Here is an 8,173-nt window from a genome sequence, read left to right as displayed (position 1 = left end):
AGCCACCTTGATTCAGGGTGGAAGATTCCCACAACTCTGCTCTCCTTACAAGGTCCTTGTTAAAGACCAAATGGGATAATATCCTCTTGGGTCTCAAATTCAACTGCTGCAGAGTTCAGAGAGGCACTAAAGGGGTGTAAGTCACAGAGCGCTGTGCAGTCTGTGGAAGACCAGCAGGGCGTGCCCTGACTAGAGGTGTTCACTATCAGTCTTCTTTCCTTCTTTCTTTTTTTAAGTCATGTCAATCCTGTGAGCTAGGCAGGAAGCACCTTTTAAAATGATTTATTTATTTATTCTGGCTGTGCTGGGTCTTCGCTGCTGGGTGGGCTTTTCTCTGGTTGCAGTACCCAGGCTTCTCATTGCAGTGGCTTCTCGCGTGGTTCCTGGGCTCCAGAGCACAGGCTCAATAGTTGGAGTGCACAGATTTAGTTGCTCCCCGGCATGTGGGATCTTCGCGGACTAGAGATCGAACCTGTGTCTCCTGCATTGGCAGGCAAATTCTTTACCACTGGACCACCAGAAGCCCTCAGTTTCCCTTTCTGAGACAGGTCCATCTGTCCATGGGGTGGGCTGACAGCCTATGACACCCACAACTAATAAACAATTCAAACTTTGGTCTGGGCTGACTTCAAAGCTCTTTCCACTATACCATAGTGAAAATATCACCTTACTTTTAATTCATAGGTAGATACTGACTTATGTCCCAAGTCAGAAAAAAACAAGGGAGCCCTGGAGAAGCAGAGAGCTGAAGCAGGTGGGATTTAGATGAGAAGTGCCTACTGGCTCCTGTGAAGGAGAAGGAGAGAAGGGGATGGACCACTGGGGCTGCAAATGTGGCTCTGTATGAGGGGAAAAGGTGCAGTGTGGTTCTATCTGGGGTCCTCACAGTTGAACAGAGTAAGCAGCCCACCTATGGGAACATTTACAATGCAAAGTTATTTTTTAAATGATCAGAGAGATGTTTGTTGCAATTCAGTTTATGATGGCGAAAAACTAAAGTCAATGTAAATATCCCAAACTAGGGGAATGGTTAAATAAATTGCTCTATATCCATTCATTGAGGGGATACTCTTCAATCCCCAAAAATATTATTAGAGGAAGAATGTTTGACAGGGAAAGAAATTTCCATTATATATGTGATATGTGAAGAGGAGATTATAAAACAGTGGGTACAATCCAATCTCACTTTTGTGAAATTAAAACAAGTATGTAAAAGTTGCTCAGTTCTGTCTGACTTTTTGTGACCCAAAGACTATATACATAGTCCACGGAATTCTCCAGGCCAGAGTACTGGATTTGGGTAGCCTTTCCCTTCTCCAGGGGATCTTCCCAACCCAGGGATTGAACCCAGGTCTCCCCCACTGCAGGTGGATTCTTTACCAGCTAAGCCACAAGGCTCAAGCCCTAATAGCCACAAGCCCTATAAAAGACCTTGAAAGCTACATATCAAGGTATTCACAATAGTTATCTCTAGGTGGAGGTATTCTGAAGGTTTAAAATTTTTCTTATTTCTACTCATCTGTGTTTTCTAATTTTCTACAGTGAACACATCTTACTTAGGTACAATAAGGAAAAAAACCACATTTATTTTTTAAAGCATGGTGAGAGTCACTGGATAGGAATCAAAGATTGTGTTAATAGGTTAATGAAAGTGAAAGTCACTCAGTCGAGTCTGAGTCTTTGCTACCCCATGGACTATAGCCTCCCAGGCTCCTCTGTCCATGGGAGTTCTCCAGGCAGGAATACTGGAGTGGGTTGCCATTTCTTCCTCCAGGAGATCTTCCCAACCCAGGGATCGAACCCAGGTTTCCCTCCTTGCAGGCGAATTCTTTACTGTCTGAGCCACCAGGGAAGCAACTGAGCTAATCTGGAAGAGAACCCAGTAAAAGGCCAATGACTTTCCACCCACGATGAAGGAGAGTGATAGGTGTTTGTGTGTGAGGAGGGGCCGAGGTGGGGTGGGGAGGAGATGGAGGGCAGGACCAGGAAAGCTGGAACAGCTTGGGTACAAAGAAGCTGTCAGGGATTGGGGCTCTGCACCTGCCGTGCATATTACCTGTCCTTTGACTGCTGGACCATGGTCTTTGCCTCTCTGTCCATACCTCCTGCAAGGTCCTGCAGGAATGAACTTCAAGCATAGATGAACTCTGGATGTGACTTTGTCCACTGAGGTCATTTGCATTCCAAGAGGCTGTGATTCTATGAACTCCGCCCAATGAGAGGTTGAAAAGAAATTGGAGGTGAATGTGGGTGATGGTTGTTGTTCAGTCGCTCAGTTGTGTCGGACTCATTGTGACCCCATGGACTGCAGCACATCTGGCTTCCCTGTCCTTCACTATCTCCTGGAATTTGCTCAAACTCATGTCCGTTGAGTTGGTGATGCCATCCAAGCATCTCATTCCCTGTTGCCCCCTTCTCCTCCTATGCTTGATTTTCCCCAGCATCGGGGTCTTTTCCAGTGAGTTGTCTCTTCACATCAGCTGGCCAAAGTATTGGAGCTTCAGCTTTAACATCAGCCCTTCCAATGACTATTCAGGATTGATTTCCTTTAGGATTGACTGGTTTGATCTCCTTGCGGTCCAAGGGACTGTCAAGAGTCTTCTTCAGCACCATAGTTTGAAAGCATCAATTCTTCACTGCTCAGCCTTCTTGGTAACCCACTCCAGTATTCTTGCCTGGAGAATCCCATGGACAGAGGAGCCCGGTGGGCTACCGTCCATAAGATTGCAAAGAGTTGGATACGACTGAAGCGACAGAGCGTGCACGTGCAGTCTTCTTTATGGTTCAACTCTCAAATCCGTACATGACTACTGGAAACGCCATAGCTTTGACTAGATGGACTTTGTTGACAAAGTGATGTCTCTGCTTTTTAACATGCTGTCTAGGTTTGTCATAGCTTTTCTTCCAAGGAGTAAGCGTCTTTTAATTTCTTTGAAATTAAAATTAAAAGAATGTGGGTGGAGCATCCGACTGTTAATAGCTTTGGCCAGATGGTGGTGCTATAAGGCCGAGAATCAGAGCACAGCGCAGTAGTCCCGGGTTAGGCTGGAACAGCCATCTGCTTCTGAAAAGCCACCAGGGGGCAGTCGAAGGTTAAGAGGATGCTGCTTCCTGAGGGCCTGCTGGAGCCACCGGTGTACAATACCATTCAATAAAACGAATCATTATAACAATGAAGTGCCAGGGACAAAACAGAATAATTCAAACAGGTGCAGATCTTGATGCTAAATGCTCAGAGGGAGCTCAGAGGACCTGTCCAGCCACTGCCCTCAGCCCGCCCCTTCTCCCACACACACTCCTGGCTGTGAGCCTCCTCCCTCACCATGCCTCTTCCTTTCCCCTCTCTGTTCTCCCTCCCTACCCCACGTTCACTGAGCATGTTCTGGGCACCAGAGCACTTGACCAGAGCCTGGAGAGGAAGCCAGAGCCTGACAGATCCTTTGAGGATGAGGTAGGAGGGAGCTAAGTGAGGGGCAAGACATGTGAGTAGCATGGGTGTGTGAAGTGTGACTGTCACACTCTCAGGTCCTTGGGCTGGAAAAGTGTGCCTGGTTAGAAGAACTGGGTGAAGCTCAGTGTCCCTGAAGGCTGGAGAAACCGTGTTAGTCGCTGAGTAGTGCCCAACTCTGCAACTCCATGGACTGCAGCCTGCCAGGCTCCTCTGTCCATGGGATTTTCCAGGCAAGGATACCGGAGTGGGTTGTCATTTCCTTCTCCAGGGAATCTTACTGACCTAGGAACCAAACCCAGGTCTCCCGCATTGCAGGTGGATTCTTTACCATCTAAGCCACCAGGGAAGCCCCTGGAGAGACCATGTAGTTTGCACATTTCTGAGACCGCTGAAGGATTCCAGGTAGGTGAGAGACATGATGAGATTTATTTATTTTTCGTTTTTTTGGCTGCGCAGAGCAGCATGTGGGATCTTAGTTCCCACAGAGATAGAACCCTTGCCCTCTGCAGTGGAAGTCTGGAATCTTAACCACTGTACTGCTGGGGTAGTTCCATAAGATTTATTTTCAAAGAAGACAGTGCTGGCTGGCATGTCAAAGAAGGCTAATGGGTCATAGGTGGCTCCAAGAAGGCCTTTACTTAGGGAGACCGTGTAATACAGAGACGAGATGGCTGCAGCCTGGATACTAAGTGTAGAAGAAGAGAAGGGAATAGGTTTGGATTTATTTTGGAAGTAGACTTAGTAATTCATTAGGTGCAGAGGGATGGGGTAAGAGAGAAGAGGTCAAATATGATCCCCAGGTTTTGGGAGTGAGTAGCTGGATGTGTGTCACTTATTAAGCTGAGCAATAATTAACAAGGAGCTAGTGAGGAGTTAAGATCATTAGTTCAGTTTTCGGTTTTGAACAGGTTAAATCCAAGGTGTCTAAGAGAAATTCAAAAGGAGGCATTGAGTAGAAAGTTCCATTGACTAGTCAGGAGCTCAGAAGGAAGATCTGGGTTGGACATCTAAGACTGGAAGCCTTTGGTCTATAGAGGATGGAGTTAAAGTCATGGCAATGAGTAAGATTACTCAAGGGAATAATACACAGGAATAAATGCAGAGGCATGCCAATGTATATAGAGCAGATTAAAGGGATGAGCTGAGAAAAGAGGCTGAGGAGCTACATTTGGAGGAGAACCTGGAGTGAGGTTCAAGGAAACAAGGGAAAGAGAGTGTTCCGAAAAGGAGAGTGTTTATGTTCAGCAGCTGAAAGCTAAGAGGTCAAGGAATAGAAGGAGTGTCAAGTATCCACTGATTTTGACAATGTGGAATTTCTTGGAACCTTGACTGGTGCAGCCCTCATGGGAGCCCTGGGCAGCCTGGAGTGGGCTGAGGAATGGGCAGGGGCAAGGGAGGGGAGAGCCTGTGGAAAGGAGCAGAGAACTCAAAAAGGGGATGTTGGGACACTGGTCCAGGGGGCCTGTCTTAAGATGGGCACCACTAGGACATGTTTGAGAGTGAGAAAGAAATCTGATGGAGGAGGGAGAGGAAGGTCAGTTGATGCTGTTTAAGAAGGGATGGAGTCCAGACCTTGGCTCATGCTCTTCCCTAAACATGCAGTGCCCTATCTTACCACTGCCTTGCCATCTTGGACGGATCCTTCAAGGACCAGCTCAGATGTCAGTGCTTCTGGGACATCTGCAAGACAAAGTTTTGTCTCCATGCACTCATAGCATGTATATAGCTGGATTATAGCTTTTGTCATATATTATTGGAAACAGAGGCTGCCACAGAAGCGTCTGTGCCCCAGCGCTGTGTCTGGCAAATATATAACAGGCCTTAATAAATGACTTTGAATGGACAGCCAGGTGGATAATGGGTGGAGTCAGCACCCTATACCACGGTGCTGAAGGAAGGGCGACGTGGGGGTTGGCACTGATTTTTTTTTTTCCCCCCTGCAGGAGTGGAGTCCTGACAGTTCCCAGACCCCCTCATATTATCTCAAGGAGCTTAAAGGATCCATCCAATGTGGTTGAAGAAACAGAAATGCAGGCAGTGCCCGGCTCCCACCAGTCTATCCACACAGCAAGCCTGGAGGTCAGAGGTGAGGGGGGCCAGACTGGGGCGGGGGTCGGGAGAGGTGCCTGAATTCCTTTCTCAGAGCACTTAGCGGGGATCCTCAGGTATTTTCTAATTAAGATGAGAAGCAGCAGCAAGAGCCCTCTGGAATGTAAACGTCAGATAAGATCAGTACCCCCTCCCCTCCAGGAAGCTCCCATTTTCTTTCTTCTAAGATGAATAACACATTCTTTCCCAGGAACTAGTTTCTGCCCCCTTTGGTCCCTGCAGTTTATCCTCTTTCCTGGGGACAGTGAATCTTTGTTTCCCAAGTGCTTTCCTTGCCCCCAACTTCAGGCCTTGCCTCCAACTTTGGGTCTCTTTGCATCTCTATGGCTTCTTCATCTTATGTGGGGCCTGTGCTTCTGAAAGCTGGAGGGGAACATCTCACTTTCATCATCATATGAACATCTCCTGGGTTTGGCCTGGGGATTATTGACCCCTGCTATGGGCTTTTCTACCCTCTCTCTTCTTGGGGAGTAGAGCAGATGCCATCATAGAGTCAAAAAACATTCATTCAAAGAATCAATTCCAGCCAACATACGGGACCAGGAACCTCAAAAACTAAAAGAACAATCTCAATGAGAGGTCTTAATGAGAGGGCACCAGTTATCCGGTGCCAGAGCTGTGGGGAAGGCTTCAGGGAGGAGGTGTCCTTAGTGCTGAGCCTTGATGGATGTGTGGATCAGGAAAGAGAAGAGTAGCCGGGACAGAGAAGCGGCAGGAGGCAGCTGAGGAAGCATTGCGAGGGAGCAAAGAATCTGAAGGAGGAGACAGGCGGGCTAAGTAGGGAGACAAACACAGGGTCGTAGGAGAGATGGAATGCAAGGATAAGGAGGTCGGATTGTATACTTTGAACAATGGGATGTCATCGAAGGTATCTGTTAGGGGAGGGAGTGGTGATAGGTGACAGGTGTGGATTTACAGATAATTCTGGAAGTGAAGTGTAGACTGTGTTCCAGAGTAGAGAGGTAAGGGTCCCATGCACTATTATCTCCCCCACTCCTCATCCTCTGCCATTGCTGTTGTCCCAGCAGGCCCGGGAGTGTTTGGAGTAAAGGTCCAGGAGGCGTGGGGCTGAGGAAGCCAGGAGAGACACATGCCCCCATCTCTCAATCCAGGGATCCTCCAGACCTTGGGTCTACACTGTGCGAATGCTTCTGTCCATAGTGGAGCTTCCCTGCCTCCTGGGTGGCACAGGGCAGGGTGAACTATTCTGGACCAGAGGGCCTGGCACCTTACAGGGAAGGGTTTAGTTCCTTGGTACCACCTGACTTCTGCATAGCACACTCTGACCTCAGTCTGCTGGAAGGGAGGCGGGAAAAGGGGGATGGGGAATGGAGAAATAGAGGGCAGAAATTCAAGAGCAAGGTGGGATATGGTTTGGGGCTAGCTCACTGGGTTCAGGGGTACATCCCAGAGGCTCAGTCTAATCACAGAGGCTCCCCAGAATATCTCCTTTCTCTCTTGTGACCCCAGACCCATGCCTTGTTGACTTCTGGGGGTCAACTGTCAGTGAAGAGAACTATTCACTGGAATGCAGATACTGGGCCTGGGAGGCCCTATTCCCGAGATTGGATAGAAGCAGTGGTCTCTCCAGGGTTGTTCTTGTGGGGCCACTGGCTGACCTCTTGGACCGCTGTCTCTCTGGGAATCTGGGCCTGGGCCGTTTGCAGCTGCTATGGTGCTGGGAGCCCAGACCCTTGAATTTTCATTCCTCTCTCTACTTGTCCCAGGGTGGCTCACTTGCCTTTTTTGGTGTCACGATCCCCTTCTCTGACTCCCTGCCCGGTGCCCAATCCCCAGGCTGCCTCACTTGGGTGAGAAGGAGGTGGACAGCCCTCATATAGGCCAGCACCTCACCCAGTCCCTCATGTGAGCAGAGATCTGCCCCCTGCGTTACACACGCTTTGCTCCTCTGGGAGTTACAAGTGAAGTGAGAGTAGCTCAGTCATGTCCGACTCCTCTTTGCGAGGCCATGGACTATACAGTCCATGGAATTCTCTAGGCCAGAATACTGCAGAGGGTAGCCCTTCTCTTCTCCATGGGATCTTCCCAACCCAGGGATCGAACCCTGGCCTCCCGCATTGAGGGTGGATTCTTTACCAGCTGAGCCACAAGGGAAGACCATTCACAGGGAGTTACAAAGACCAGGTCTAATTTCTCTTCTCCTGAATGGCAGGCCCTCAGATCATAGAAAGCAGAAGCGAACTCAGAGGACACTGCAGGCTAATCTACGTTTCGGTGAGGAAAACGACCCAGAGGGGAAAGAGCCACATTAGAGTTGCCTGGTGAGTCAGCCTGGCCCAACCCACGCCTCCTGACACCACCCAGGGCGCTTTTATTACCTCCCAAGCTTTCTTTTCTCCACGCCAAACTCTCCTCTCCCTGGAGATCTTACTTTGATCTTCACTTTTAATTGTGTGTGCACATCCTATCTCTCCTTGAGTTCACCCTGTAACTTACACATTGTCTTGCCCACAGGGACCTAGCAGTACAGGGTGGTCCAGGAAGGCTTCACTGTGAAGGAACACTTCAAGTAGTCCTTACCCTCTGAGTTCCTTCAGTTTCAGTTCATTTCATCCCCACCCGGAGCTCCTCCAAGGTGGGTTCACTTAAACG

At 48.8% G+C, this 8,173-nt stretch overlaps 1 long non-coding RNA gene across 1 annotated transcript; it reads left to right on the top strand.

The window, feature by feature from the left end:
- The first annotated feature begins 3,412 nt into the window (after positions 1–3,412).
- Positions 3,413–7,845, top strand: LOC138987823 (uncharacterized). Its single transcript, XR_011464115.1, has 3 exons — positions 3,413–3,451; positions 5,395–5,537; positions 7,734–7,845. It is a non-coding gene; the product is annotated as an uncharacterized lncRNA (long non-coding RNA).
- The last annotated feature ends 328 nt before the right edge of the window (positions 7,846–8,173 follow it).

Source organism: Bos mutus, chromosome 5 (genome assembly GCF_027580195.1).
Source record: "Bos mutus isolate GX-2022 chromosome 5, NWIPB_WYAK_1.1, whole genome shotgun sequence".
Classification (NCBI taxonomy): domain Eukaryota; kingdom Metazoa; phylum Chordata; class Mammalia; order Artiodactyla; family Bovidae; genus Bos; species Bos mutus.
Note: the sequence above shows the minus strand (reverse complement) of the source record. Positions and strands in the feature narration are given on the sequence as shown.